At 43.2% G+C, this 21,608-nt stretch overlaps 1 protein-coding gene across 3 annotated transcripts in view; it reads right to left on the bottom strand.

Annotated features, from left to right (window-relative positions):
* FRMD4B (FERM domain containing 4B) overlaps positions 1–11,955 on the bottom strand; it is a 333,168-nt gene extending 321,213 nt beyond the window's left edge. For 2 of the 3 annotated variants that reach the window (XM_067043674.1, XM_059077841.2), the window contains exon 1: positions 11,478–11,955. The gene's annotated coding sequence lies outside the window, so the exon portion shown is untranslated. The remainder of the gene's footprint in view (positions 1–11,477) is intronic. The other variant, XM_067043676.1, reaches the window with a different exon arrangement.
* Positions 11,956–21,608: the final 9,653 nt, after the last annotated feature.

Raw genomic sequence — 21,608 nt, 5'->3', positions numbered from 1 at the left:
AATTCCCACTCCACAACTCACTCTTAGTTTCTTAAATATCAATTTTCTTACCCATAAAACAGAAGGAATAATCTCATTTCTTAGGGGCGGGGGTGTTTGGCAGATTAGCCAAGACTATAATGCATATGACATTCTTAGCACCCTGCCTGGGATTTGCTAACTACTCAGAGGAGCCCTATTATTAGGAATAATGGCACCTACAAAAGAATAAAAATATGTGATTACTTATACAGAGGCTCTCAGCCCCACACAAGTCAGCTGTCAAAGAGTAACAGGATGATGGCAAGGAATGAAAAGTGATGTTTATCATGAGGAGGCCAAGTCAAGGAAAGCTCTAACCACATTTACAAACTCCATGTAAAATAGTAAAGAAGCAGGTGCCATGTTTTCATCAGAAACAGTTCAAGCAAAAAAATAATGTAGGTGGGCAGAGGTAAGCTTTAATCACCTGGAGAAATCACTTTAGTGAAACAGGTTTCTTATTCCTTGACAATACTATATAAATGAAACCATAGGAGAAGTGGGGGAGGGGGGAGGGGGGAGTTTGCATTGTATACTCTGAAAGAAGGCAAAGTTACATTTCCCCCTCTTATTATAGAGTGAAAAGAATCTATCCAATAGCATGAACACTTGCTGACAAACTGTCAATTTTTAAATACCCTGTATCATTTTCACAGCTTTTCTCTCAAATCTAAAAAGGACCAATGATAGTTTTCCAGTACGCTTTTCCAAGTGTAATTAAGCTCAGTGCTAGAAAGTACATCAAGAACCACTCAAGACTTGAACTGTTCAAAGCAGCTGAATCATTGCAAAAGTGCTTTCTAACTCTTAATTTGTTTGAATCAAACTTTTGACCTCTAGTAAACTGGACAGCCCATTCTTTAGGAAGTGAAAGTACAACTAGACTGGACACAGGGAGGTATATAAAGTAACACGCTTCTTTTTTTCTCTTCAAAATACAAATTGAATTAATTTAACACAGTTGAAGCAAATTACCATGATATGTCCTCAATTTGAGTCTTACGGCCCCGCTGGGACTGGGCTCTCTGTTCCCAGTCTAAGGGCACATGGTTTTCATTACCTAATCAGGATCCTGCATTTCAAGTTGCATGTTAAAATGGATGCAATCAATTCATTGGTGATTGCCTCAAATACCCTTAACTTTCCTGATTTATCAAAGAAGTTACACTATCTTAATGTTTTGAGATTTATTTAAATACTGAAAAGTTACTTGATAGAACCAGTTACACCAAGGCTCATTTTTACTACACAGCAAGTAATTTTACTGAAATGTTCCACCAACACACTACTGATAAAGCAGCTCTTTTAAATGCATTTATTTATCTGAGACTTTTTAAAAATTATAGTTAATTTACAATATTACATTAGTTTCAGGTGTACAACATAGTAATTCAATATTTTTATAGATTATACTCCACTTAAACTTATTATAAAATATTGGCTAGGGAATTCCCTGGCGGTCCAGCAGTTAGGACTCCATGCTTTCATTGCCTAAGGCCCAGGTTCAATCCCTGGTGGGGGAACTAAGAACCTGCAAGCCGTGCGGGTGCCACCAAAAATAAAAATAAAAAACAGGACTTCCCTGGTTGCCCAGTGGTTAAGAATCCGCCTGCCAATGCATGGGACATGGGTTCGGGCCCTGGTCCAGGAAGATCCCACATGTCGTGGAGCAACTAAGCCCGTGCACCACAACTCCTGAGCCCACGTGCCTAGAGCCCGTGCTCCGCAATAAAAGCCACCGCAGTGAGAAGCCCATGCACGGAAACGAAGAGTAGCCCCTGCTCCACGCAACTAGAGAAAGCCCGTGCACAGCAAGGAAGACCCGGCCGCCATAAATAAATAAATTTCTTTTTTAAGTTTTAGACATTTCTTTAAATAAATAAATAAAAACAGTCTAAAAAACTATTGGCTATACTCCCTGTGCTGTACAATATATCCTTGTAGCTTATTTATTTTATACATAGCAGTTTTTATATCTTAATCCCCTATGCCTATCTCACCCCTCCCCCATCCTCTGCACATTAGTAATCACTAGTGTATTCTCTGAGCCCTTTTTTAAAAAAGTTAAAGTGAGAACAGTGCAACGGCTGTGGATAAAGTGCAAATCTTTAACAAGATTTGAAGGTCTGAGTGCACTTCTGGTCGTTCAGAGTGTAAAGATCAACCCCCACTTGACAAATCCAGAGAGGTAATTAACACTGGCTAAGGTCAGTCTGCTGTTGAGCTGCGATCAGAACTCAGCTTTTCTGACTCTCCACCCAGGGTCACCGAACCCCTTTCTCCCCAGCTCCTCCTTCATCTGGCAGAACCCTGCCGGAGTAGTACACTTGGATGAACCAGGGCCAGAGCTGGCTTTCTGACTCGTGCCTCCCATTCAGGTCCCATATGGTCCCCCTACTCTTTTTCGAGGACTGAATTGATGGGATGGGCTCAGTCAGGTGCAACAAGGGAAGCCAGAAAACAATCCTTAGGCCTCATCCGTTGTTGGGTTCCCTACCGCCGCTGTCAGCTATTATAAGCACCAACTGGAACGTGGATGCTGGTATTCCAGAAAGGAAGGTATTCCTTCCTTTTGAATCAGGAAGGGCAGTGATGGGCCCCATGCTGTGGCAGAGGCATAATTATTTCCAATAACTGTCTCTCTAGGCTACTTGGTGATTTCCAAAGGAAAGCGCCTTCTCATTGCAACAAAACATTCAGTGTTTATTTGCAGGAACGGGGCTGGGGCAAAGGGGCAGTTTTGAACTTATTTCTCATGGAAGGTCACAATGCTAAAAACTCCAGTCTGGTCATAGTTTACTCAGCGCGGCAGAAAGGAATATAATCAACTTTGGCTGAGGGTTCAGGATCTGTTTTAGAGGGTAATATTCTTACCTGAAACAAGATAAGCCATTAGAATCTCCGGTGAGCTATGCTCTCTCTCGAGAGCTGAGCCTCTCACTCAGGCTGTGACTGTCGGAGATAACACAAAGCAGAGCCACTTGCAGTGTGATGTCCAAGAGCACAGACTCGGGTGACTTTGAATTCCAAGTCTATCACTAACCAGATGTGTGACTTTGAACAGTGATGCAGCCTCTCCAAGCCTCCGATTTCACCTCTATAAAGTGTGAGCTACGGTGGTTCATGGTGGAAATGGAATGAAATATATACTGGCTGGAAAGCACTTGGCAAGTAGCTGGCACTCATGGGGACTCAACAAATAGGGACTATTAGGACTGGGCAATGGGGCTTGTTCTTTGAAAAGGGAGGTTATCCTAAGTGAACGTTTCAGTGTACTGAACAGACTGTTCCTGAAACCTCCACTTTGCTGGCGAAGGCATTTTTGGGAGTCTTCTGTGTTCCTTGTACCCTTCCCTCCTGCTCATCAAGCCTGTCTGGGAACTCTCCACTTGCTGCTACAAATCTTTCAGGCCAAAGTGAAACCCTACCCACTCCTGCTACCCCACTGCAGCAACTCTGGGGCAGATCACCGTTCCTGTACCTCTCTTTTAGTGTCGCACTTTCTCTGGAACGGGGAGTTTACCACCCACGTTCATTCACATCTTCTCTCCCCAACTAACTTAAGCTTCTGGGAAACGGGATTCCCTTACATTTCTTTGTGTGGTTTTTTTTTTTTTTTTTTTTTTTGAAGTATAGTTGATGTACAATATAAGTTACAGGTGTACAATATAGCGATCAACAATTTTTAAAAGTTATGCTCCATTTATAGTTACTATAAAATACTGGCTATGGGCCTTCCCTGGTGGCGCAGTGGTTGAGAGTCCGCCTGCCGATGCAGGGGACACGGGTTCGTGCCCCGGTCCGGGAAGATCCCACATGCCGCGGAGCGGCTGGGCCCATGGGCCATGGCCGCTGAGGCTGCGCGTCCAGAGCCTGTACTCCACAACGGGAGAGGCCACAACAGTGAGAGGCTCGCGGAACGCAAAAAAAAAAAAAAAAAAATACTGGCTATATTCCCTGTGTTGTACAATATATCCTTGTAGCTTATTTATTTTACACCTAATAGTTTGTACCTCTTAATCCTCTCCCCTGTTTTTTGCCCTTTCATCCTTCTCTCTCCCCACTGGTAACCACTAATGTGTTCTCTATATCTGTCTGTTTCTATTTTGTTATATTCACCAGTTTGTTTTATTTTTTTAGATTCTACATATAAGTTATACAGTATTTGTCTTTCTCTCTCTGACTTATTTCACTTAGCATAATACCCTCCAAGTCCATCCATGTTGTTGGAAATAGCAAAATTTCACTTTTTATGACTGAGTAGTATTCCCGTGTGTGTGTGTGTGTGTGTGTGTGTGTGTGTGTGTGTGTGTGTGTGTGTGACATCTTCTTTTTCCATTCATCTATTGATGGACATTTAGGTCACTTCCATATCTTGGCAACTGTAAATAATGCTGCTATGAACATTGGGATGCATGCATCTTTTCACATTCATGTTTTTGTTTTTTCAGATATATACCCAGGAGTAGAATTGCTGGGTCATATGGTAGTTTTATTTTTAGTTTTTTGAGAAACCTCCATACTGTTTTCCACAGTGGCTGCACCAATTTACATTCCCACCAACAGTGTAGGAGGGTTTCCCTTTCTCCACATCCTCACCAACATTTGTCATTTGAAGATTTTTTTGGTGATAGCCACTCTGACAGATGTGAGGTGATATCTCATTGTACCTTAAATTTCTTTGAATCCTCCATGGCACCTAGCACATGTCCAAGAATCTTCTAGATTCTCTGATCCCTTCCTAGGCAAACTGGTCCACAGACCAGCGCCATCAGCATCACCTAGGAGCTTGTTAGAAATGCAGAATCTCAGGCTCTGCCCCAGATCTACTCAATCAGTACCTGATTCCCAACTGATTCCTGTGCAGAGTTGGACAGACATTGATCTAGCCCAGTATTTCCTGGACTTCAGTCATTCACATCTTCCCCTTCGTAACTTTTGTCATTTTTCAATACTACCCACCTTATGTTTTACCTAATATATATTTTTAAGTGATTTTACATTGACACTGTGTCTTTCTAGCCTCATCTTAAGCAATAATATTGTCTGTTAATAGTTATTTTGCAAGGCCGAAAGAAATCTACTATTTAATAAACTTTGAAGGTCTGAGTGAAAAAAAATTGGGGGGGTACACATTAAAATAAATAAATAATCACTAAAGTAAAATGATTCTCCATCTATCATCTAAAATTAACTCATATTCACCAGGGGTTCACCTCCACCAGTAACACAGCACTAGACTTTTGTAGCTGGATTAGAAGACATCTCTCCAACGCCAGATATAGCGTTCCTAGTCCATGCCTGTTCCCACTCAGCACAGTTGCTCTGTGAGATGGATGCATGTATCCTCAAAATATAGATGGTCATGGGAGGCAGAAAACCTCAGTTCTGGCCCTACACCATCCCTAAATAACTTGCCAAGTCACATTCCATCTTTGGGGCTCATTTTTGAAGGTTAGTTGATCTCAAAGCTCCCTTCCAAGTCTAACAATATGACACAATAAATGAGAGCAGAGGCTCTGGGGTCAAAATGGCTTGGGGTTGCAATTAAGCCTCTATTCCTTGCTAATTTCATTAAGTCTCAGTTTTCCTCATCTGTAAAATGGGAGTGATAACAACAAATGGCCTTAACACTCAGATCACAGGATTCATAAGAATAAAGAAAACAATAGCTGAAAAATGCTTAGACTGAAATGTGGTACATAGTGTTCAATAAAAAATATAGCTATTTCTACTTCTTCCTAGCCTCCACAAAGCTAGGAAAAAGTTAACATTTATGGAATATTTAATATGTAGCAGGCACTGCGTGAAACACTTATTTTATCCTCATAATCACCCAATGAGGTAGGAAATCTTATTCTCCCCATTTTAGAGATGAGGAAACTGGGGCACAAAAAAGGTTAAGCCGCTTGTTCAAAGTCACACATTTAGTAAGTGGTGCAGTTGGATTTGAGGGGCAGGTCATCTGACATGAGAGCCAGCGTTTATAACCACAACCTATCCTGCTCTTCTGTAAAAGAGTGGTCAACACACAGACTTTGCCAATTTGACAAATATTATGTAATATTGGCAGTGTAATTTCCAGCACAGGTGAGCAGCTCTTATTATCATTAGTAGTTCTATTAATATTTACTTAGTCTTTACATCAGAACAAGTTGCTACCAGGCATCAGGAGTTTCACCCTTCAGTTATGGTAAGAACTTTATTTTTTTAATGCTTTAAAAATTTTTAAGTATAACATACATAAAAAGGTGAACAAAATATAAGTATACAGCTCCATAATTATCTCCAAGTGAAAAGCCATGTATCCATCACTGGGCTGCCCCAGAAATTCCTGAACACTTTCCCTACCTCCCCTTCAAATGTAACCAGTGTTCAGGGGTTTCTCAACCTCATCACTATCTACATTTGGGGCTGGATAATTCTTTGTCGTGGGGACCGTCCTGTGCATGGTTAAGATGTTTACCAGCATCCCTGGTCTCTACCCACTAGATTCCATTAGCACCCTCCCGCAAGTGGCAACAACTAACAATTTCTCTTTACGCTGACAAAAGTTCCCAGAGAGGCAAAATCACCCCTGGTTGAGACCCAGCACACTCTCATGATTTTTCGGCATTCACTTTTTTGCTTTCCTTTATAATATTTCTACCACTTGAGCAGGCATCCTTAAATACCATTTAAGCTTGCCTGGTGAGAGGAGTTCTTTATAATCTTTTAATCTATTTTTAATCTAAAAAGACCCCTAATCATGGCCCCCTAAAAGAGCCTTTATAGGTGAAGTGACCATGTAATTTATCATTCAAACTGGAGGTTCAGACATTAACCAGGACTGACCCGGGCAAGCCAGCATGATCACCTGACTTCCGGAGATCCCCTGCTGGGAGTAAACATTATCCTCACAGCCGCATACAATAGGCTCCCCTTCCCACTGGATAATTGTACATAAAGTGACAGAGCACAATTAAAAGCAGCACATCCCCAGGGGCGAAGCAACATAGACACAGATAAATATCTCCAAGATGAACAGCTGCAGAGCAGAGAACTCATTCCCCTTGGCCCATAAGGAGGTGTACTCTTCAAATAATTTGCCTGAAGACACTACTCTTAAATAACTACTTTCACCACATTTGCACAACACATTGATTAAAATAATTGCCTTCCAAGATTTGCACATAGATGCAAAAAAGAGACTTAGGGTCTATAGTGGGTTTTAAATCAATATATCTGCCTTTTTCCCTCAGTGTCACTGGAAAGTACAAAAACCACCATTAATTTGACCTGCTCTGCACTGTGATCTCCAAGTCCTGATACTGACCGTGGTAAAAGTGAAGGCTAAGGCTTTCCTTACACACATGAGAAATCATATTGATAACCTATGTGGCCTAAATATAATTCAGTTCGTCCTCCATCATTTGGGGCATCAAAGAGAACAGAAATCAGCCTACACTGAGTTAGGCACTTGAAAATTGTGGTGAACTTTATTCAACTTCCTGGCATCCATTTGCCCCTTTTCCAGCAACTGTATTCATCTGGAGGTCCAGGCCTCCAGCGTCCATGGTCCATATGGCCTGGATAGGACTCCACCACTAAGGCAGTGGGGTTTCCTCCAGCCAAGCCAACTGGGCTAATCAGAACTGGTGTTGAGACTTTTTGCTCAACAACTGGGGAAGGAGGGTTTATGCTTTTTCTGTTAGACTTAAACCTGGAATTGTGTAAACGGGCAACTGCTACAGTCAGTCATCTTGCCACCCAACAAGGAACCCAAAGGCAGGAAGAGAAAGGCAGAGCTTAAGATGAAAAGAATCAGATCCTGAAGTCACTGTTCAGCCCTGGGCAAGATGGTCTTGAAGTCAGTCTCACCTATGTACCTTTTAGAAAATCGAACCTGTATATATGGAATATATATCTCCTAATTCCATTTAAATTGGGTTTTTGTCACTTATTATACAAACACACCCTGTGTCAGTGACTTTCAAACTTTTTGACAGCAACTCAACTCACAGTACGAATTACATTTAATCCTGCAACCCAAAGTTTGCACACAGCCCCGGATACAGGACTGACCCAAAGTTTCATGAAACGACAGAACCTTTACTAACGTATGATGATGCTGATAATTCCTGTCCTGTAATACTTTAAAAATATACTGGTGCGACCCACTAAATTGATTTCACGACCTTCATTTTGAAAAACTCTGCTTTATGAGATTAGGTTAAAAATTGATTTCACCGGCTTCCCTGGTGGCTCAGTGGTTGAGAATCCGCCTGCCGATGCAGGAGACACGGGTTCGTGCCCTGGTCCGGGGAGATCCCACATGCCCCGGAGCAACTAAGCCCGTGAGCCATGGCCGCTAGGCCTGCGCGTCCGGAGCCTGTGCTCCGCAACGGGAGAGGCCACAACAGTGAGAGGCCCGCATACCGCAAAAAAAAAAAAAAAAAATTGATTTCACTAGGAAGAATGAGATATTTTTTAAATGACATGATAATTTTAATCAGGTTATTGAGGAAAATAGGAGGTTTGGCCCCTAAATTAAGCATCTAGCAATAGAAAATTGCTATCTCACCAGTTCTCTCTGACCGCACAGGACACACATTTTACCAGGAGAAAAAAATCTTAATGACCTAAATATAAATAAATTACAAAAAAAAAAAAAGATAAGTGGAGTTCTAAAACAAAACAAAAACCATGTCTAAAAAGAGAGAGAAGAGAGATAGCTAAGTAAGGAAATAGACACCCAAGTCTTACTGATGAGCCGAGTTACATGATTTATTTATCTACAGGTTAAAGATAATAATTTCAGTGAACCTCAGCAATCATTGAATATGTAAAAATAGTGCCTTCATAATAAGATCAAGTCTCTGGGGCACATTTAGGGGAAGGGAGGGAGAGAGGGAAGGACAGATGGAGGTATGGAGGGAGGGAGGGAGAGAGAAGGAGTAAGTGGGGGAGGGAAGAAGAGAGGGACACAGAGAGAGAGAAATCCCTTGCAGTATAATAAGCCTGATGCCTTCACTTACGGGTGTAAAATAACTATGAAGAGTTCCTTAAATTTCAGACAATTACTGCAGGCTGGACAAGACAGGGTATTTTTAACTGTTTTCCATGTACCTTATTTGTATTGTCAGTTAGCCAAACTTCCTTTTTGTCTGCTCAGAAGCACTGCAGAGTCTTGATTAAATCTGTGGAATCAAACGGAGAGCTCCCATTCTCAGGCTTGCTGGAAATAGAGGCCAGTCAAGTAAACAGTCCTGAGAAAACTCTGCATTTCCACCCTGGAGTGGCTGTAAAGTTAACTCCTCCCACACTTTTCCAGCTTGTCAGGCTCAAGCACGTTTGTCTGCCTGTTTGAGAAGCCCATGAACTTTCCCGCGGTGAAAATGGAAATTCAAAACCATTATTCATTTCAAAACCAAGTGAAGTTTAAGACAATCACTTGCACACCCAGGAGAGGTGACTTCTGAGAACTTTCCCAGTGATGATGAAAATCAGACCTAACTATAATGGCATTTTAGGCAGATTTCTTCATTTTCCATCATCATAGTGTTCAAATGCATTCCACCTGCATTACTGAATTGAAGCAAATGAAGTGTTTAATTAATACCTGCAGATGTCATGAGGAAATGATAAACCTCTTCTGTTCGAGAAGTTCTGGGAATTGCGTGAATTCTTCTGACCCTCTTTTAGGAAATGTAACAAGCACTGTTCAAAAGGTAGAGGTGAATGTGTGTGGTGTGCGCTTGAGTGCCCGTACATTTACTCTTTATTTCCAATTTTTCAGATATACAAAAAAGAAGGAAGACTCACAGAATCATAAGTATACCCATCACCTAGCTTATGACATTTAGAGACCAAAATATCCACTGAGTGCTCACCTTGGGTTCAGTCACTCTTTTAAACATCATCTGATTTAATCTTATGAAAAACACGGGAGGTAGTTATTGTTGTTATGATTGTAATTATTTTTCTTTCATCATCATCCATGCCACCACGGCACAGCCTTTTTAGAGGCACTGTTACAGTTAAGACCCTGGCATCTGGAAACAGACCTCATGTAAACCAAAAATCACCAGTGTAACTTATGGCAGGTTACTTAACCTCGCTCTAGGGCTTAGTTTACCACTCTGTGGACTATTTATGATGCCCCAGAACTGCCTATTGGGGTGCGTGTCCCATAGTAAGCTCTCTTAAGCGCCATTCGTAATAGTACGTGTGTGGGAGATCAAAGAGCAAGCAGCTTGGTGAGGTTAAGTAAGGCGAAGCTGCTTCTCTTCCCCTGCAGACGTTTGATATGGAAGCTCCACAGACCTATTCTCTTTAGGACAGGAAACAGCATGCCAGGAATTGCGCTAAAATCTTGTACCCAACCTCCAAATGAGTTGACAAGTTTCTGGGGTATCCAAAAACTAGCTAACCTTGAAGGATCAACCACCTTTCCGGAAAGACTGCGGCTGTCAGCACTCTGGGGTCTTTTTCCCCACCAAGGGGCCACTTTCCAGACGCAGCCGTCCGGGTACCAGCAAGCAGACCAAGTCGGTTCGCAAAGTGCAGAGGAGTTGGCTCTGGTATGTTTACAAGTCCTAGCAGATCGCAGGAATGTTCAAGATAATTATTACCCCACCCAGGAGTGCCTAGCCCAACCCTCTCACATCTGGAAGGAAGCGGCCACACAAAGGAGAACGAGAGACCTCCTCCTGCTGCAGCTTTCTCAGGCCCGGGGAAGCTTTATTACGAGCTCTCGCCCCTTTTGTGAACAAGACCAGGCACTGCTTAGCAGTATCGTTCGGAGCACAGGTCATTCAATGCAAAGGAAGAGTTCATCTCCTAGTCCAAATCGAATGGCATTTCCCAAAATATCATCTTTGTTTTTCCCTCACCAGATGAAAATTTAAAAAGTGAAATACTCCAGAAAATACATAGGGAGCGATCCACACGCATACAGCCACTTCAGCATAGGAGCGGCGAGGATCAGACACACCTATTTGAAAAGGGCAGCCAAACCAAACCCTTAGTATCCTCTGCAAACGCAAGGGATTTCCCCCCTCCACTCCTCTCGCCGCGTTTTGAAAGTACCTCTGGGCAGCCCGACCTGGGATTCATCAGCATTTCTCTCCACCTCCCACGAACGCGCAGCTACCAAAGCACATGGTCCCTGGCGGCGCGCCTGCAAACCCCACCAGCGCCAACGCCCCGAAACCGCCAAACTTCCTGTCTCCACACCACCAAAGCGACCAAAGCGCCGCGCCAAGTGCCCAGAGGACTCCGGCGGACGCTGCAGGCAGCAGGGGAGCGGCGGGGCGGAGTTTCCTGCCCGCGGGAGCGCCCGGGACCCGCACCTCCACTGGGGGTCTCCAAACGCGCGCGCTGCGCCCCGCGCGCACTGCAAGCGCCGCTGTGACCGCGTCGCTCGGTCTCCCCTAGCTGCGCGCTCGGGGCACCCGGGGCAGTCGCCCACCTACCTGCTCTGCTGCTTCCAGCCTCGGGCGCTCGGGGGGGCTGTCGACCGCTACTTTATTGTCTCGGCTGCTCACCGCGCGGGACCTGGGGACCCGGCTCTGCGCCAGCCCCGCAACTCCGCTCTGCGCAGAGCCTTCCCCGGCGTCTGCCTTCCTCCTTCTCCTTCTCCTCCTCCTCCTCTCTGCCCAAGCTCCTGCTCTGCACGTGAGCCGCGCAGCCCGACTCCCGGGCTCGCAGGGCAGCCAGCTCCCGCCGCATCCCCCAGCCCGGGGCTATTCGTCGCCCCCGCCGTCGCTCGCCGCGCGTCCTCGCTTTGATCCACACTTAAAGCAGCGCCCCTGGCCGCCTTCCTCGCGTCCTGCAGTCCTTCCGTCCTGCCTGCCTCCTCTCGCTGTCAGCCCCAGCTCTGGGCTCCTCTCTCCCCAGCTGCCCCCGCCCGCCGCCTCTCCGGGGGCTAGGGCGGCCGCTGCCAATGAGACTCCTCTGATGCGCTGTTCCGGCCCAGTCATTGTATCGGGAGGGGAGGAAGGGGAGGGGGAGCGAAAGGAAGGGAGGGGGCGCCCTCGGCCCCCGCCGCGCCCCTGCGGGCTGGGCTCGCCTTCCCTACAGAGAAAAGGCACTGGTGCCAAGGGGCGCGGAGTGGCTGGCGCTCCCAAGAGTGGGGGAAAGGGAGGGGGTCACCAGCCTGCGCCTATCATCTCTCCCTCCGACTCAAAAGCGCTGGGAGGGACTTGATTCCGCCTCCGTGGCTTCAAGCATCCCAAGACTCGACTGCCCTTAGAATAAAGGGAATGAATGAGACACCGGCGGCTTCGGGAAGCACAGAATCTAGCCAGGGATGGGACTGGGTCTGGCTAATGACTTAATTTGAGATTCCCGCAAACTGGTGTTTCTGTTCTTGAAAGAAAGAAATAGAAGGGAAGGGAGGGAGGGAAGGTATAGAGAAAGAAAAGAGACAGAGAAACAAAGACAGAGAAAGACACAGCGAGAGGCAGAGACAGATAGAGAAGAGGGAAAAAGAGAAAGCCTATCCAAAGCCAGGCAGAACAGTTCTGTGATTCAGGAGTGTTTTGTTATGCTTTCTTTACAGATGAAGAAAGGGAAGAGAGGGGTTAACTCAAAATCGCTAATAAGTGACAGGACAGAGCTTCCAACTTGATCTGATGCTGAGTATACCTATAGCAAAGGAGAGAAGGGGTGGAAAAAGGGAGGACCATTGGTGAAGGAGCCACTGAGATTTTCCTATTATCTCCAAAAGGGTTGCAAGTAGAGCCCCAGAGGTAGACTGACAGGGCAGAGAGAAAATATTTCCTAGACAGTTTTAAATGTGTGTCCCATTACCACACCCACTACTCTATACAATATGAGTGAATTCATTTTTTTAAACTAAATCCATTTTGAGAAATAATTATCTGTGACTACACAATTATACAGCTCTATATTTTGGTGAAAGTTTACTTGATTCATCCAATGTCAGTATTTGAAAGGGACTATAGTTTCTGTAACCCTGGTGTTGGCATTTCTCCTTCTCTTTCTCCTCCTCCTTTTCCTTTTCTTCTTCTCCTTATTCTGACTGATCACTAGCCTACAGAAAAAGATGGGAATGCGGGGGAGAGAGGGCTATCTTGATTTCCTGGGTCCTGGCTTAACTGCTACTGACATGAAACAGAAAGCAAAATCAGTAAAGGCTTGAGATGGAGTGATGTATAATATTGTGTTTTTGCAGTGTGAGGTTTAATTAAATTTTCTTCTGGTGTCAAATGGACTGCTTGCTTTTAATTAACTAGATGATATTGAATGAATAGGTTAACATTTATTGAGTGTCTATTACATGCCCCTCTGACCTGAGCTAAGGAAGCACTTCATTTGCTATCATCTCATTTTGTTCTCCTGGGAGAAAGAGGTTGGCCTGGAAGCCTCCTGAGGCCAGGGTCTGTGTTTATCTAGTTCAGCCCCTGGCACTTCGCAACAGATCATTCACTGTCAGCTGAATGAAAGGGTCCCCGTTTTACAGAGGAGGAACCTGAGGCTCAGGGAGGTTAATTGATCTGCCCAAGAATATGAAACTAGAAAGTGGTCATGCCTATCTTTAAACTCAGGTCTGATGACACCCTAACCACCACACAATACTGTCTATTCAACATGAACCCCAGGTAAGGGGGCAGTGCAGAAAGTAATGCTTGCTGGGCCCTCATAACTGCACATAATTTCTTTGGAGAGGAAACCAGTACATGTGAAACAGTCATTAAAGAACCACACACAGAGTGGAGGGCAAAGCAGAGCACCGCAGGGGAGATGAAGAGGGTAAGGCTGAGTGTCCAAAAAGTGCTCTGTATATGTTTGGGGAAAAAAACTGGACACAGTAGAACATGAAAAATGCAATATAAAATATGTTAGTACGGTTGATCTGGGTCAGAGAAGTCCTGAATAATTTTCTGGAAGATGTGGGATGTTCTTGGTGCAGAGGGGCTCTGTCTTGACAATAGGAGCTCCAGGGCTGTTATCTCTGGGTTCAAAGCCCAGCTTTTCTAATTACTCAACCTAAAACAGGGATAATAATAATGCTGACTTTATAAAGTTGTTTTAAGGACTGAATTAGTTAATACATAGAAGGCATTTTTAATAGTGCCTAACCCACAGTAAATGTTTAATAAATATTAGCTCATATTGTTAAAGTGGGGGTGACTTTCTTTCCAACTTTAATCTTCTGATAAATCAATATTTATAAAATACCAAAAACAGCTAAATAAAAGACACAGCAATAGAACAAAGAAAACTTTTTAAATTTATTCTACCCTAATACAGAATTCTCAACTCTGGCTACATATTAGAGTGGAAGGGTTTTGTTTTTGTTTTTAATACTCAAGACCATTATATACATTAGAATCTCTGAAAGTGGAGTTAGGCTCCATAGGTGAAATTAATTAATTCACAACTGAGAGCTCCTGTGAAGTTGGTATGCCTTGGGAACTACCTGCATAGCTTGATCAAAATTCAGACTCCTAGACCTCAGCTCCAGAAGGCTCATGAACCACAAATGTGTATTTTTAACAAGCTTTTCTGTTATTCTCATTGAATGAGAAACACTGCTTTATCCTTCCCCTACAACCTTTGTTGCCCATCCAACCTCACTGGCTCACAGATTTTTTTGCATCCTAATTTATTAAATTCTTGTTATGAATCCAACTCTCTGTGTGCATTTCTATTTAATTCAATGCACATTTATTAAGCACCAATTTTGTACAAATCACTCATTGGGGTCTAAAGATGAGTAAAACCCTTCATGCAAGCAAGGAGTTTACAATCTGGAAGAAAAGATGATGCAAACATGAATAGCTGTAATAATAAGGCTACAATGTTTTGAGTACTTACTCTGGACAAGTGCTTTCTTTACCTGTAGGCAAGGTGAAAAGTGATATTTATAGGAGAAATCCAAAAGGTGCCATTGGGTGAGGAAAACCAGAAATGGCTTCATGAAGGAGGTAGCACTTCCAAACTGCTTTCCTGAAAGAAATTGTTCCAGTTATGGGAGAACATGATCAGAAGCCTGAACAGAATATGGACAAAGCAGTAAAGCCCCAGAGACTAAAAGTGTGAAAAATCAACCAGAGAACTTCTCAGAAGTGACAAACTCAGGGTCCAAGTAAGTAACAAATCAGTGAACTAGACAGGTGTGAGGCAATGGGGAATGGTGGGAACTGTGGCAAACTGGAGAATGCATTCTCCCCTTCTAAAGGATGCAGCCGCTGTCACTCCTGGCACACTGCTGCCAGGTGGGAATGTTGATCTAATTGATCAGATGTTTTGATTTTTCAACCAATGCTGGAAATCTGGATTTTGGCATGAAATCTCCCAATGTTTAAAAAATCTTGACACCAACTAAAAATTTCAAACTATTCTGTACACAAAATGAAACCTATCTGCAGGCTAAATCCATTTATGGACAGCCCATTTGCAATCTCTACTATGGGCTTGGGTGGAACAACCACACCCAGAGAAAAAACAACTTAAAACTCCTGAACTTTTCGAATGACTAGTGAATATTTAAGGTTGGATTGGGCACTATGTAGAAATACTGCAACAATCGAGATAAAACAAATGGGACTTGACTTTCAAAAACTCAAAATTTAGTTGATGAGATGAGACAAATACATATGAACAAAATGACAGCAATAAGCATCAAGAGGAAACAATTCTGTCCTGAGACTTTTCAGGTGAAAATGAGGGCCTCACCTATTGCTCTGTACATAATAGAATGTTGAAGGTTGAGCTTTTTGATGCAAGATGGTGCTAGAAATTCCCTGGACTCCCACTTTCAAGCCCTTTATCTCTGTTCTGTGCAGTATAAAGGAATGTGTTTTGGTATGTGTATCATGAGTTTCAGCCTCTGAATTAATAAGAACATGCTTCATAAATATTTTATTTCCCAATTAAAACAGGTTTACGTATGTATGTATTTGTGACAGAAGTAGATATATACTTATTGGACAAGTTTTTGACAATACAAAAAATACACTATCCCGGCAGCACTCAGTCCTCTTAACTTCAGCAGCTTTGTGCTTTCCAAAGATTTCCTGCTGATAACCAGATTTGGGAAAAGAACATATATACCGCTTGCATATTTTGTGGCTAAAAGCTTGTGAGTGGGCAAATGTTTATTAATTTATAATAAGAAAAACACGTGTTCATGTTTGTTAAGCACATTATATATGTGGTCTCCTTTAGATAGTAACCCTACGAAGTCAGCCTCCAGTTCTCTCCATTCTACACACGAGGAAACTGAGGCCCAGAGAGGTGAAAGGATTTGCTGAAGATCACAGGAGTCAGGAGCTAAGGGGGTTTTTTTGCGGTACACGAGCCTCTCACTGTCGTGGCCTCTCCCGCTGCGGAGCACAGGCTCCGGATGCGCAGGCTCAGCGGCCATGGCTCATGGGCCCAGCCGCTCGGCGGCATGTGGGATCTTCCCGGACCGGGACACGAACCCGCGTCCCCTGCATCGGCAGGCGGACTCTCAACCACTGCGCAACCAGGGAGGCCCAGGAGCTAAGGTTTGATCCCAGGTCTTGCTGACACTGAGAGTGGAGGTCTTACCTACCACGATAGGAGATCCAGCCTTTTTTGATAATTTTGTTATTAATGTAATGACTTTGGTAAATGGCACTATTTTCTGGATTCTCCATAGGGACTTAAAAAATTAAATCTCAGAAATATTATCCATATCAACAACCATACTCGTACAGAAGTCTGTTGTTTAAGGTCAACCGTCGCGCACTCACTAGACAACCAAGATCCCCATTAATGAGAATAACAGCCATCTCTTGATACATTCCAAGTTACTTTGCCCCTTTTTAAAAGGTACCATGTGTCATGCATTTCTGTGTAAGCCCTGGACACACTCTGCCCCTGAAGGCACTTAACACACACATAAATAACAAAAGGATGATCGGTTACTTCAGGCCTCTGTGGGGAGTGCTTATTGTAATTGATGCCTCATCTTTCCATTTAACCTCAGGGCCTTTTCACATACACCGAGATGAAATGAAAGCCTCTCCGTTCACTAACCTAAGGCTGCTGTGTTTTTACAGTCAATGTAGCACAAACGTATGAAGTCACTCTCTCCAATCTTTGAATACATCACATGATGTAAATCAACATAAGCACTTTGTTTTAAAAGTGCTAATTATGATGCCCTGAGACTAAGAAATAAGAAAACTTAAATGGTTATATTTAAACACAGGATAATATTAGGTTAAATCATAGGAAATTGCCTTGTTGTGGTTAAAGGTCAAGTATCAGCAGTTTCATAGGGTTCAACCTAGTATGAAGCTGTTGCTGATTAGTAGTTGTGAATATGAACTTGTGTCATTAGGCTAACTCTATCTGCCCTCACTTCCAGATTATAGAAGTGATATGCTCGAATAAGAACCTCACAATGATGCATGCGTAACTGTCCTTTGAGGGTATATCACTAAGCCCTTTTATATGTGAAAAGGCTTTTAAATAATGTCTTTTAGGCATTTCACTGGCTGAAATACCTTGGAGAGAGGCCAGCCCTGCAGTCCAGCTCCTTACTGAAAGTGTGAGCATTGGGGTCCAGGGGAAGCTTAAATCAGATTATTCACAGAATATCATGTTTCCTGCCAGAGGGCAAGGACAGTCCTTGGGAAATAAAACAAGTGTTCTTTAGCAATTTTGCAGCCATGTTACTTAATCACAAAAATCCCAATCTTGTTAGAGTAGATCATTTGGCAATGACTTTGGAAATAGCTCTTTTTCACTGGAGAGGCTGCACACTGGCTTGTGCTTTGGCCTGTATGGTGTTTTCTAAGTTGCTGGTGGTTAAAACTTGGATATTTTAACATAAACATCTGTATTCATATGTGGATGTACCTGAGTGTACTTGGAAGCAAGATTAAAAGTCCAGGCTATGCAATTTGATGTTGTGCCATTATTTCTAAAAAGGGATGTTAAAAACGTTATTCTGAACATGCAAATTTTGTATAAACTGTCCACTCTTTAATAATTAGACTTCCTGGGCTTCCCTGGTGGCGCAGTGGTTGGGAGTCCGCCTGCCGATGCGGGGGACGCAGGTTCGTGCCCCGGTCCGGGAGGATCCCGCGTGCCGCGGAGCAGCTGGGCCCGTGAGCCGTGGCCACTGGGCCTGCGTGTCCGGAGCCTGTGCCCCGCAGTGGGGGAGGCCACGGCAGTGAGAGGCCCGCGTACCAAAAAAAAAAAAAAAAATTAGGCTTCCTTTTCATACTGCTACAATTATGTCACCAAAAATTCATGATTTCCTTCAAAAATAAATAAAACAGGGAAATAAAATTTCCATTAGCTCAACATGGTTTTCCTCCCCACTCCAGAAATGAATAGAAGGGCTCTTTCAGTTTGGTGGTGGCATTATTTCAGTTTTCCTTATGTGTGTGTCAGTTTGCTGATCCTGTTGTCTTGCTGCAGCCCCCTTTTTTTCCCTTAGCATCCAGAAATGATAAGATATGAAGGAATTTAGAGAACTTTTGATCCATAGGTTACAAATCCAAAGCTTTGAGGGGCCAGGCAAGAACATAAATGAGTACAATGGCTCAAGTGTATGACAATAGGGAATAGTGGAGGCTGTGGCAAATTGGAAAGTGTATACCCTGTTGACAAACACCCTCACTACTCAGTAACAATCCATTGTTGAGAAATTGTTTTGCCAGATTTGCTTTCCAAGAGAAGCCAGAATTCTGGATTTTTATTAAAATCTCTCAATTACTAAATGTTCACTACTAGTTCGAAACCATTTTAAACACTTTGCCAAACAAAGACATATCTGCAGGCCTGATGTGACTCAAGGGCCTCCAGTTTGTGCTGTTGATTCATTCCAACCCCCTCATTTTCCATATTAGGAAACTGAGGCTCAGAGAGTGAAGCTGACTTGCCCAAGAACACGTGGCTATTAACAGTGGAACAGGCAGTAGAATCTTGGCTGCTTGGCTTCTAGCCTAGGTCTCTTCTGTTACAAACATCTGCTTCTATTTTCTTGCTAAGATTTAAATGATGTTCCTAATTACGTGATTTCAAATGTACATTGTTAAAAAAAAATTATGATGATGATATTCCCTGCCTTTGGAGCACATAATTAGCAATAAATGGTTTTTCAGTCACATGATCACATAACCTAATTGCTTCTAACATTTATGAGACCAGTATAAATCTACTTCCAGTCACGTACTAAGAAGACTTTCTGCCTCTCTATTTTCCTACGTGTTCCATCCTTTCATCTCTTTACTAAACCTGTCCAAATGTAGTGAAAAACTAAAATATGTAAGAGGATCCATGTTGACTTCTCTACCGTGAATAAGAACTAGGTGGGCAGGAAAAGAAAAATACACTTGTGAATCAGTGACTGTAAAAACGAAGCCATGCATGCAAAGCATTTCAGGGGAGTTTGCTTGTTTTGCCAAAGCAAACATAATACACAGTAAACCTGTAAGGAGCCTAGTATAATTTGAAGAACTGGGGTAATTTTTCTAAGTGTTTCAGTAACTGAAAACCTCCATTATATACCTGAGAGGTTTTTTCCTCTTTTAGAAAATTTTTTAAAATACAGAATAGTTCAGAATATAATGTAACAAACATCCCTGCAGCTACCCATCAGGATCGGACACTACCATTTTTTTGCCCACTGTCCTTTTTATTTTTAAAATTTATTTATTTTAGGCTGTGTTGGGTCTTCATTGCTGCACGCGGGCTTTCTCTAGTTGTGGCGAGCCGGGGCTACTCTTCATTGCGGTGCACGGGCTTCTCATTGTGGTGGCTTGTCTTGTTGCGGAGCACAGGCTCTAGGCACGCAGGCTCAGTAGTTGTGGTGCACGGGCTTAGGTGCTCCGTGGCATGTGGGATCTTCCCAGACCAGGGATTGAACCTGTGTCCCCTGCATTGGCAGGCGTATTCTTAACCACTGTGCCACCAGGGAAGTCCCTGTCCTTTGTTTTTGATCAGAAGAAATAAGCCTTCCCAGAAAAGTTGACATTCCCCTTGGCTCCTCTTCCCAGTCTTATTCTTGTCTCTAACTCCCCAGAAGCAACTACCATCCTGAATTTTGTAGGAATCCTTCCAAATTTCCATTCAGATATATGTTTCTATGAATATTATGTAGTACTATTTTATCAGTGTTACCTGTGTTTTTAAATTTATGTACATGATATCACACCACGTGAAAGGTACCATAGCCTGTGTGTTTCATTTAATAAGAAGTTTTTTTTTTAAAAGGTGATCCACGTTGATGGATATGGATCCAGTTCATTTTTTAAAACACTGTATGATATTCTACATTTTACGTATTCATCTCACTTGATGGCTCTGTAGGCTATTTCCAATATTTGAATCATTGTATTTTAAAATATTTAAAGTTGGAACCAATTTTCTTGGAAAAAAAGGCAACCAGTATTGAACCAGTAGTTTACTATACTATCCAGACAGCAATGAAGAGTAGAAATTATTCTACTTGTTTTTCTAGATCCAGAACCCTTGACCTCTCTAGTATATCATTGCCCCTATTGTATGGAAAATGTGTTATGAGTGGTATTTTTAGGAAGAAAGCATCCAAAACTCTCGTGACATTCTCAAGGGTTATCTGCACTCCCCAAATTATCAAGAACCTTTTTTTTTTTTTTTTTTTTTTGTGGTACGCGGGCCTCTCACTATTGTGGCCCCTCCCGTCGTGGAGCACAGGCTCCGGACGCGCAGGCTCAGCGGCCACGGCTCACGGGCCCAGCTGCTCTGCGGCACGTGGGATCTTCCCGGACCGGGGCACGAACCCGCGTCCCCTGCATCGGCAGGCGGACTCTGAACCACTGCGCCACCAGGGTGTAACCATTATTTTAAAATGTCTCCAACTTCCTGTCGGAAGAGTAATCATTGGCCTGCAGTTCTTCTGCTTCTCATGGCCACTTTTTGAAGGAATTTTCATCTCTCATTGTCGCTTACAATTAAATTAAATTCAACAATTAAGTATTGAGAATGCACTGAACGCCAGTAGCCTGGATAAGATTAAGTCAGGAAAGTCGCAGCTCTCACTGGTGCGGAAATCTAGCTAGGAAGACAACACCAAAGCCCTGGACAGAGCTTCTCAGATGTGGCACTACTGATGTTCTGGTTGGATGATGCTGTGCTGTGGGAATTTTCCTGCACGTTGTAGGATGTTTAGCAGCATTCCAGGCCTCTACCCCCTAGATGCCCAGCAGAGCATTCGCCACAGGTGGTGATAACCAAAATGCCTCCAGACGTTGCCAAATGTCTCTTGGGGGGCAAAGTCTACCCAGATAAATAGCACTGGTTTAATGTGATGAGCAGTGCTGAAGGGCAGTATGGATTTAAGTTCTCAAGATGCTTCCTTGAGTGAGCAATCTGTGCAAAATGGAGGTGTGAGCTCATGAAAAGCAAGAAACGTTGACTGGAATTCTCAGAGAAGGGTGTTCTTGTCTTGGCAATGCTACAAATTATTTTATGATCTTGGGCAAGTCATTCAACTTTCCCGAGCCTCAGATCCTTTCTTTGTAAAATAGGGTGGTTGGATACCACTAACTCTAAAATTTAACAGCATCCTTGACATTTGAATCCTAGGGAAATTATCCAGATTGGAAGCATTT

Source organism: Kogia breviceps, chromosome 10 (genome assembly GCF_026419965.1).
Source record: "Kogia breviceps isolate mKogBre1 chromosome 10, mKogBre1 haplotype 1, whole genome shotgun sequence".
In the NCBI taxonomy this organism is placed as follows: Eukaryota; Metazoa; Chordata; class Mammalia; order Artiodactyla; family Physeteridae; genus Kogia; species Kogia breviceps.
This window is presented reverse-complemented; position numbering and strand designations above follow the sequence as displayed.